The following is an 11,921-nucleotide window of genomic DNA, read 5'->3' on the forward strand; positions in this document are numbered from 1 at the left end:
CAGGCTGCAAAAACAGCTACACTGTACTCAAGATAGCAAAACGGGCAGATTCTAGAGGCTTTAATAAATTATCTCATGGATATTTTCAGCTGAAACTTTACAGACACATTCTGGAGACACTAAGGGCTTATCTTACATCTTGTAAAAGAGATAAAATAGGTGCGCTTTAATAAAAATTGCCCATTAAGCAAAAATATTTGATCAATCACATACAGCAAATACATCAGACATCTTCAATAATATTATTTTAATTAATATCCTTTAAGTTAAAATTATATGGTGCTTATATGCTTTTATATGTTTTTTTTATTTTTTATTTTTTAATATATATCATTACTTTTTTTTAGTGCAGGGACAATCACAATTAATCACATCCAAAGTTTGATTTGACATGGTGTGTGTAGTGTGTATATACATGCATGCCAATTTATATTTAGATATAAAATATATTTAAATATGATTTAAATGATGTATAAATTTAAGTACGTAAGAAAATAGTTTTGTATAGTTTTTATGTATGTATGTGTGTCACATATACATACATAATAAATATATATATATAATGCACATAGAAATATTATGTCAAAACAAAATTTTGGATTCGATTAATCGCAATTAATCTTTGCCCAGCACTAACGTTTAACGTTTAAAAAAAGTTTCGATCAAAGGTTCAAATCAAATTATTATTCATTAAATATTTAAAAATTACGATTCTAAAGATGCAAAATAACATTTTTGCAGTGCTTAGGTTTCCTCTGGGTGGTCTGGTTTTCCCCACAGTCCAAAGACATGCAGTATAGGTGAATTAAATAAACTAAATTGGCCGTAGTGTATGAGTGTGTGGCTGAATGCAAGAGTTTATGGGTGTTTCCCAGTACTGGGTTGTGGCTGGAAGGGCATCTACTGCGTAAAACATTTGCTGGAATAGTTGGTCGTTCATTTCACTGTGGCGATCTCTGAAATAGAGACTAAACCAAAGGAAAATGAATTAATTAATTAAATTTACACAACTGCAATATTGCATTGGAAAGTGAAGATACAGTAGATCAGGGAAAAGCCTTAGTGACTCTACCAAAAAACATGAGAGTGGTCTTCCTAGAGATGCAGATCAGGCAGTTTCATGTGCCAATTCCATAATATTTACTGTACACACAGATCAATCTGTAATTAATAGCTGTGAAAACGAGGGTGAGGCAGCATGACAAAGCTGGCAGATGTTTAGCCGGACAGTGATACATAAATCTTCTCTTTAAATGTGACTGCTAATATCAATCACTATAGCTGTGGATCATTAGACTTTAACATATATTATCCAAGCACTTCAATAACCACATTTCGATGGGCCCAAATTAAACCACAAATGACATCCAACTTATCCAGTAATGGACTGTACAAACTAATTACGGTGGCATTCGGAGTGAAATTGAGACACGATTGAGGATGCTTCGCATTTTCCCCACAGCTTTAATTTACATGTTCTCATTCCAGAAGGCTTTCATTAAAAATATAGCTGTCTTTTTATGTGTTGCTCATATTAAGCTCTGGTCAGGGGGTCCGGCATCAGCACGTTTAATTTTAGGGTCCGCTGTGTCTCACGTGGGTCTGCGCAGAGGCTCTTCTCTCATAACCTGTCAACATGAAGTAATCCCTTGGCCCCCAGCTATCAACCGAAAAGGGTGATTGGATGACGCAAGTGACAGATGGCTTGAGGAACCAATCGGCGCATTCCTGTCAGTGGATTTTTCCCCACACATGTTGTAAAACCCTGTGTGCTTTTCAGAGATGGTTCTATGCTTACTTTGAAAGTACAGCCTAAAACAAATGGACTAATTATGTTATATTTAGTGCTAGGCAAAGATTGTTAAATACAAATGGATGGTAAAAGGTATATTTGTGTCATTTACTGTAAATATATAGAAACATTTCTTTAAATATATGCATTCATGCGTGTACTTATATATTATATACATAAAAAAATAAACACAGCACGCACACATACTCTATGTTATGTAATATATAATATGTATTTCATCATGAAATCTTTGCTTAATCTTTGCTCTTCCAATTTGTAACAGTTCGGACTGTTGGCCCATGTAAACTCGTATGTGCTTTAGAGAGATTGGATATGCTTTCTGATATGCAGACCAAAGGGCCGATCACAACGAACACATGTTTTTGCATTGAGAGGCGCATCTTTTGAATGGTTTACTAATCCCCCTGAGCATTTTGCATGCTGCTTATGCACCCTGAGCACCTCTCATTTTAACCGATTGCTGTGCTTCGCGTTTTTACGTTCTGGTGTGCTTTTTATGTCGCTAGGCATCGAATAAATCAACTGGGTATTGTGCGTGAGTATTGCTGTCCATATTGTTAAAATTGTAATATTTTATATTATAGTGATATCCAAGATTTTTAAGATCATAAAGCACCAAACTCAAAACAGGGAGTTCTGTCTTCAAAAGTCAACACAGACCCTGCTGTCACCTCTTTGGAAACTCCACCTCTGCTTTCATTTATTGGAGAATGAAAAAGACGTGACGCAATGGCAAAAACTCGAGGCCCAGCAAGCAGGCAGATCACACCGAACGTGTTATATGTTCCAATAATGTGAGGTGCGCCACACTGCCTTTTTTGTTGACAAAAAAAAGAAGCGAGGCGCAACAGGCGGTTAAAACTCGAGGCGTGCATAATCAGCACGCAAAACGCTTGTGGCCATTAGTAAATCATTCAAAAAAGGTGCCTCTCAATGCAAAAAGTGCGATTGGTGTGATCGGCCCGACGGCCCCTAAAACGTGAGGCGATCACACTGAACGCGCATTTACGTTCCAAAAACACAAAGCGCACCTCACTGCCTTTTAAATTACGCTAGGCAATGGCTGAATCAGCTGGGTATTGTGCAAGAGTGTTGCTGTTGATATTATAATAATTTTAAAATTTAATAATATTGTGATATTCAAGATTTGTGAGTCATACAGCACGGGATAACTCAAAACAAACCACAAGTCTCTCCTCTATCTTCAAAAGTCTTAGTTGTTGTCTTGACAACACAAACACTGCTGTCACCTGAATGGAAACCCCGCCTCTGCTTTCACTTGACTGGAGCATGAAAAAGACGAGACTGACGTAACACGCTTTTACTGCTTATAGTTGACTTTTTTTCAACTGCAAGCGCACAGCGTGCAACGGCAAAAATGCCGCAGCATGGTCAAAAAAACAAGGCGCATAAGAAGCACACAAAACGCTCACGACTGTTAGTAAACCAATGAAAAACGGCAACTCTCAACACAAAAAGCACGCTTGGTGTGATACTTCCCCTTACTCACTTCAGAAGCATATTTCATTCTCCAAAAAGCAGAGGTGGGGTTTCCATTGAGGCGACAGCAGTGTTTGTTTTGTCAAGATGACTACAGAGACTTTTAAAAAAAAGTCCTAGTGACATAAAAAAAAGCACACAGTTATTCTTTTTTTCTTGTCACAAAAAATCAGCGTGGTGTGCCTCCTGTTTTTGGAACGTAACAGCTTGCTTGGTGTGATCCGCCACTAATCTTGCTTTTTTAATATTCATTCTATACTCTGTTTAGATTATTTTATGTTATGCTATTATTTAAATAGTTGGGGTTAGCAGGTTTGATTTTTTTTTGTTGTAAAAATAATTTTAAATTAAAAAGTTGTCTACAAATTCTACTCTTTTATGTTTTTATTAATTATTCATTCAAACTAAAATATATTTAAGCAAACTAAAATATAATTAAGCAGCACGACTTTGTTTAACAGGGGTAATGATAAAAACGTACTAATTTATTTCAAATTTGAAGTTGCAATAGTCTAAGAATAACCCTCAAGTTTAGAATTTTTACAACTTTGTAAAATGTTATTTGACTTCTAAGCAAACAACTGGCAGTCTAGATTTTGCTTTTCTGGGTAAAAAGTTAGAATTACTAGATATAAACTCCACATTGTGAGACAAAATTAAAATAGCATGCAAAGACAAATCTAGCTTGGGAGCGGAGAATCTAAACTGATTTTGAGAATTGTGAGAAAATTCTGGCTTTCCCAAAATTGACACATAATTATGATCACAAATTTGCCACTTTAATCATAATTGCAAGTATATATCTTTCCATTTTGCTTTTATATCTTGGAATTCTGATTTTGCTTGTTTCTCTTTTATTCTCTTTGTTTTCTGATAAGAAAAGTCATAATTGTTAGATATATAAACACAGAAAAGCATGGTAAAAATCATAATTCCTAAATATAAACACTCGAAAATACTGGTTTCAGTTTTTCCTGACAGTTAAGTACATCCCATAACTCTGACTTGAAGAAATATTGTAAGATTTATTTCTTGTAAAAAAGAAAAGGTCAAAATCATGAGAGATCAAAACTTTAACTTGTGAGAAGATTGCAATTGAAACAATAAAGCAAGTCAAAAATTAAAAGTCCCATTTACCTTTTTTTTTTACCATGACATGAGCATGCTTCCACATATCTTTATTTACAAAATAAGTGAATAAGCTCTATTAATAAATCTTAAATAAAAAAAATCCTAAATTACATTAAACAAAACTGATCAAACATTATATCTTTCTATAGAATTATTAATTTTCTATTTACTTATGTGAGCAGGCTTAACAAAACCAATTGTCTTTAATATCCTAATTTCTTGACAAACTAATTGGCTCAGGATGTAAGTGTATATCTGTGTTCTTATAGATGAAGTCATTGTTGCGACTGACAATAAACATTAGTGCACTGTTTTGGCACGTAGAACAGATGACAGCCAGGAACTGATGGGCCACTGTATCAACTGCTACTGGCTTATGTATTTCTGTCCAGAGCTGATAAGTTGACTCCATCCTTGCCTTATTTAGTCAGCCAGAGTTCAGTGCTGACACAGAGAGAGAGAGAGAGAGAGAGAGATAGTTAGAGAGGGAGAGAGAGAAGGAGCGAGAGAGAGAGAGAGCTGTAGATTGACTGAACAATTAAGCGATCCTCTACTCTCCTTTTTATGGGGAATGACTAATATCGAATGAAGCCAAGTGTGAAGAGGGTGAGAAAAGGTGGGAGGAAAGACTGAAGGGCTCTTTTACTTTTCTCAGTCTCATTCATAATCACTAGCATAACCAGAGATGAGGCAGTCATTATAGGCAGGGGAGGAGGGGTTTGTTCATGTCCATATAGCACATTTAGAAATCATTATGAATTTATGTGTTTGTGCCACTCAGCTTTTTGAGAGTTAAAAAAATTAACGTCTTAAAGCAAAAGCTTGATTTTGCAAAGTCTAAGAATCATAACAAAACATCAAAATCACAATTAAGATTAATATAATGTAAAACATATATGAAAAACAAAACAAATGAAACTCATTCTTCATCATGAAAATACTAATGAAATGACACAAATGAGTAAAATGTGAATTACTTTTTTTTCTACTTAACTTAAATGTAATGTAAAAAATATTAAACATTCCAAATGATGTCATTTCACAAGTGTTTTTTTATTGCAGTTATAAGAAAACCTTTTTTTTTTCTTTTCAATTTAGAAATTTGTAGGGATTTGTACGTTACAAAAAATGTGACGTGTAGTTTGACCACTACAATTTGCAACAAAGTCATATTTCATATAGGCGTGGGAGGATAACCGGTTTCAGGGTTTGCAAAACATTTCTGTTTTACAGTTCCTAAAGTAATATGTAAGTTTCTTTAGTTTTTTTTTATGTGTTGTAAAGAAATCTGTGCTTTTGAAACTAATGAAGGCAGCAGAAGTCAACGATTGGTGGAATGATTATCTGTTAGCTCAAAATTGGAAAGCAATATAAATGTTTTTAGTAGTGCTCTTAAAAGTAGTTCCAAACAAAACAGCAGTGTTTGCACAAATAGTCTACTATTAGTTTGTTTGATCATGCCGTCGTTGCTTTTGCCTTACAGTAAATTTATGTAAAGAAATATAATGTTGTGTATATGTATTTACTTTATTTTCATTTTGTCAAGCCTCTCATGGACACATGTTAAGAATAAGCAAGTCTGCTAAAAAAACTTTTAAAAAATAATTTAGTTGTCCAGTGTAATCGTGATGTCCATGTCATATGAATAAACTAATTAATTGAAATAAAATGTATTTTAATGTATTTTAATTTACATGTTTACTCTTCCAAAATATCATGAATGTTTCCTAAAATGAAATAAATATTTTTAAATCATTCAAGAGTAGTTTAGAATTTAGTTTAATAATTTATTCCAGAGAGTGATTTTCATGATGGATTTTCAGCTTCATTACTTCAGTCTTCAGAATCACATGATCCTTCAGAAATCACTCTAATATTAATTATTCTTAATATTGTTATTATTAATGTTAACAGTAATGAAAGCAATAACGACTGGATTAATAATTCTATGTGAAACCACATACAATAAGAAAGCAGTTATTTAAAATTGCAATAAATATTTAACAATTTAACATTTTGTTTTACATTTAACAAATCCCGCCTCAATGAACAGAATAACTTTTTTTTTAAATAAAAAAACTTGAAAAAAAGTGTACAATACAAATCTTGGTGAAATCCAAAAATGGTAAAATAAACCCTTTATTTTCTGGATTTTCCACCCTAATTCAAAATTTTAAATGTATATTTTAAGCTTACTTTAATTAAAAAAAGATGAAAAAACAGCAGTATTAACAGTAACAATGCCATTATTTAGTTGTAAATAATATTACAACAAAATATTAATTATTACTGTAATAACAATTTAAAGAATCATGATGGTTACACTGGTTAATTATATTCCTCAATTTATATCTGACTTTGTTTTATTTTCTTTACTACATATACATTGAATTTTATTCATGACATCATATTAAAAATGGTGTAATAATTTAATAATAATAATTGTTGGCAAGTTTCACAAAAAATTCTAAAATAAAATTGGCAATAAAAAAACCTGACGTATAAAAAATTAAATAATAATTTTCTGCAAACCCTAATCATAGTTTTATTCACAAACAAATGTAAAAAACAAATATTTTGAACAAAGTACCAACAGTCTATGATAGGCATGGGACGGTATAAGTTTCTGACAGTAATTTAAAAAATTCATTAAAAAACTTTTACATATACCTTAAGAACAGTATAACAGCACATTTTTTGCGGCTTTAAAAGCTTAATATTTCCAAACTGCGGTAAACCTTGAAACAAGTTAGTCCCATGCCTAGTGTAGGATTAATCTGTGTACATTTTAATCAATGGTTTCTCATTTCTGTTTTAAGCTTTTAATGTGTGCCTTTATTTTAAGAACTGCTAACCAGGAAAAGCAGATCATTTGTCCATCAATGAAAGATTGATTAAACCTAAAATTAGTAGCTCCAAACCAATTTAAACCTACTCCCAAATGTGTACAACCAAACCCACTGTCAACACACACACACACACAATCTTATCCTAAAGTGAACCTGTTATATTCCACCAAATCAATCATGTTTCCTTTCACCGTGAGGCCAAGTATGCTAGTTAACCTTTCATGCTAACTCCTAAAACAGCAGATTCTGTTGACTACAGCAAGAGCCCTGCACTGAACCAAAGAGGTGGGGATTGAGTGACTATATTTACGACCCTTTGAAGGGAATATACTCTAGGGTGGAGTGACGATACTGAGTTGTATTACTGTATCAATCTTTAAAGCTAGCCGGCCAAGAGTGTAACCGTTAGCCTGTGAGCTCTTGCTCAGCTGTAACTGAATGCATAGTAATGCATAGTAAAATGGCTTCACTTTGATTTCATAGCACTAGAGGGTAGGTCCTGTAACCCTGACCCACTGAGAAGTAACCACATAGGACTGAGGGACAAATGCCAGATACTCGGCTAACGGTGCCCTGTATGTGCAATGTTAAATAACTAGAGAAACTGTAAATAGCCTGAACGTGGCACTCCAACCAGCTGTTAACCTGCTTGACCCCTGTGAACACTGCAGGCACAAGTGCTGCCTATGTTCTGCGTCATGTTATTTATTTATTGATCAGCTCATCACTAGCATGGGGTCAGTCAGTTATGAGGAACGCCAACACATATATGTGGCAGACGTGCACATTTACAAATTCAAGCAGGCATTTGGGAATAGAATTAGTCTTTCATTGATAAAATGAAAGCTTTGTTTACATGACAACAAATGATCCGGTCCATATGTATCTATGAATATAAAAGAAGTTCTGTATACATGCTAGGGCTGCAGATGGCGATGTTACTTTATGAGGAAACATGATGTGTCTGTGGACATATGGGGGTGGGTTTCCCAAAACCATCGTTAGCCACCTAAGGTCGCAAGTTCTATCGTTACAAACAAAGTTCGTTGATTTGGCGTTTTTCAAATCCATCACTCCAACACAAACTTCGTCGCAAACCTCTAAAGCTGTTGTTAGAAGCATAGTTTGTGGTTGTGTTCTATCCCCAGTTACCCCCTATGCTCTATTCCTTTTGTTTTCTTTCCTTTGGAAATGGTTTTATATTAAAAAAAAAAAAAAAAAAAAAAATATATATATATATATATATATATATATATATATATATATATATATATATATTATAAATAAAGTTAAATATTTCAATGTTTTTATTTTTGTATGCATTTTTTATTTTAGACGAAGTTAAGATAAATAAAACAATTATAGCTAAACTAACATAATTTTACTGTGTTTATATGTGTTTATATTGGAAAGGATTTAAAAAAACACAACAACGTTTTCAAGACAATCCACATTTACACATCCACGGAAATAGTCAAAACAATGCATTTTGTTTGCCAGGCCGGGGCTTGGTCTTCTATTTACTTAACACTACCTGAAAGGAAGTAACAGGTTGGTTCTGGTGTGTAAGCGTAATTTGTTAGTGCGTGATGAGTCTCTGCTGTGGGTTGAAATGTTAAGTAAATTGATGAAGCGAATCTAGCAAACACTTGAGGATCAACACTATCACCTAGTCTGCCATTGTTGTGTGCTTGTTCACACTTGCCTTTAATCTACACCTCTCTGAACATGTACCATGCATGTACAGATTCTCACTTTCGTGTGTTTACACAGACACTACAATGGTGGCATTTTTTTTTTTTTTTAAATCCCCAAAACGCAGTTGTTATATAAACAAACAAGCAAAACACATAAAAAATGTCCTAGTTTTATGGTTTTATATTGAATTAACTATCAGGATATAGTTAAATCAGGCTAATTATGTGTACTGTTTCTCACAAACGTTTAGTGCATAACTAAAAACATTATAAGTATTATTTTTGTTACTAATTAAAATTCAAGTAATCATGGATTTAATAATTAGGGTTTTTTTGCAGAGAAAGTCAACTCATTTCTAAACCAGCGGCTTTGCTCATCCGGTAGGCTCAACATTAGAGTGGGAGCACATAAGGACAGCTTTCACCATACTAAAACACTCTAATGTTTGTTTGTGTGTAAGAATCCCAGACTTGGATAATCCTTTATTGACTCACTAATGGCGCACGGATGCAAGCAACCTTTCTAATCCACTGTTTACATTACACTATGCGTGTATACATTCATACATACCTTATTATACAGCAGTTTTCTCTAATGAAGGCTAAAGAAGACATCTGACAAAGCATCTCTTTGAATGGTCAATAGATGAAGCAGGAGCATGTGAGTTCCCAAAGACCGGTTTAGGATGTTATGAATTTGTGTGCCTTGAATAAGCGGTTTACACAACACGTCCATTAAAATGTCTGTCTAGTATGGCTCTTGGCAAGAGAACAGACATAATAGTGCACACGAAATGCACACGGAGCACTCATTGGGTCATGAATCTGAGCTATGGACAAATAATAGACACCACTTGTGCAACTTTTCAAGACTCAAAACATTCCTAACCATTTGAGGACATTATTGAGAGCGTTTACATACACGTTTTTAAAGTGAAAGTTCACCCCAAAATTAAAATGTCCTCATTATTTATTCTCACTCATGAGGTTTTATGAGTTTCTTTCTTTTGTGGAACACAAATGCAGTTAAACACTAGCATATTGCTCCAATACTTCATGTGTGTCATGGTTAAGAATAATCTATACAGTGGCAAAAGCTAAATTATTTTGAAACTTGACAGTCGTGTAGGAACAGCTGAAGGTGGTCATAGCAATGGCGTGACATTTTCAACATGGCTTTATATGCAATATTTGAATATAAGGAATTAACCAGATACAAAACAAGCCTCATGGACAAAACACAATTAAACAAAACACAATTAAATACATATTTTGCAAGTTACAGAAAACAAGGAGGCAACCATTTTCCTCACACTGGTCCATGAACTGTGTACTGTGAAGTTCCTTTCAAGCTCAAAGTCCCATACATCAATTATCATTTTTTGATCCTTTCTTTAAGAAATGGCCAAAGAATGCACTGTTGCAAGGTAGATTATTGCATTAATCACCAGAACATTCACTCATCAATGTTCACTCATCTTCAGTCATGATTAGTCCCACACACACCCGCACTCTGCTAGTGTCTAAAGGGAAAGGCGCATTCACAAGATCCGCCACTTCCAGGGATGTTCAAAATAACCGATTAACCATTAACAGAAATGGTGCGTTTGTAACAGGTTAAAGGTATCAGTTAAACGATTAAAAAATATTATTTTATATATTTTTATATATATCAACTGAGTCAACTGATTTAGTCATTTGCTAGTGACATAAAAAAGGAGCATTTTTTTGTCTTGTCGATACAAAAAACGGTGAGGTGTACCTTGCATTTTTGGAACAGAAATGCGTGTTCGCTGTGAGCGGCCCCTAAAGATGCAACTGCATCACATATTTGTTAACTCGCATGACGGTAACACATGCAACCACACGTGCCTACGGAAGCAAAATGAAAGAAGGATATTTCTCAACACAGTTTGACACAGACGAGTTTACACAAACCAACATATTTCAATATTAATCTGACCAGTTAACGGTTAATAATCGATGAACAAGCGGCGGTTGTCTGTTGGCAAAAACTGAGATGAGTATCCCTAGCCACTTTATATTTGATATTGTTTCGTGTTGACATTAATACAAACAGGCAAAAGATTTGGACGAATGTTGAATCATTTAAATGACTCTGAGTTGAATCTTTTATTAAAAACAAATCTATATTTTTTTAACAAGGTGCACTTTCAGACTTGAACATCGGCTGGATGTTTTCATTTACTTAGAGCTGTGTTACACACTACATAGAATGTATTTTTTTAAAAACCCATAAAAGGGGCTCTTTAAACTAACTATGGGAATGTTTACATTTCTTTGTGATATCAAATTATTTAACCTATTCTCAATAAGACAACATTATTGTGTTTACGAGAGTTGATTTTACAATATTTATCTTATGTTCCCATTTTATATGTTACAATACATAGATTGATTAATGCCACTCATCATTATGTCCCACCCCCCACGTGATGCCACTCGATGTTCATCTTTGTCGTGGTTTCGTTCAATCTACAGTTATGGGTGTTTAATCTTAAAATTTGACAAATGCTTCAAGTGCAGTTAATTATGTTTTATGCTGTACGTGCAAACAGATGACTGAGATTACAGAATTCTTGCTCAAAGCCATAAGTCTCTTTTCTTTGATGTCTCTTATGTTACAAAACACAGTGGAAAATCCTACATAACGGAAATAGTGTGATTAAATTTATATTTCCGTAATGCAATGTTTACTTCAAGTATGACTTTAGCTGAATTTAGGACTTAGTTCAGCCAAAAAGTAATAATCCTGTTATTAATTGCTCACTGATATGTAGTTCCAATCTCCTGACCCCTTCATTCATCTTTAGAAGACAAATGAAGATGTTTTAGGTGAAATGTGAGAGCTCTCTGATCCTCCATAGTCAGAAACATTGCAAGACTATTAAAGTCCAGAAAGGCACTAAA

The 11,921-nt window shown here is 33.9% G+C and overlaps 1 protein-coding gene across 1 annotated transcript in view; it reads right to left on the reverse strand.

Moving 5' to 3' along the window:
• Positions 1 to 11,921, reverse strand: part of jph1a (junctophilin 1a) — an 87,839-nt gene that overhangs the window by 65,993 nt on the left and 9,925 nt on the right. The window lies entirely within an intron of this gene.

This window comes from Danio rerio, chromosome 24, assembly GCF_049306965.1.
Source record: "Danio rerio strain Tuebingen ecotype United States chromosome 24, GRCz12tu, whole genome shotgun sequence".
NCBI lineage: Eukaryota > Metazoa > Chordata > Actinopteri > Cypriniformes > Danionidae > Danio > Danio rerio.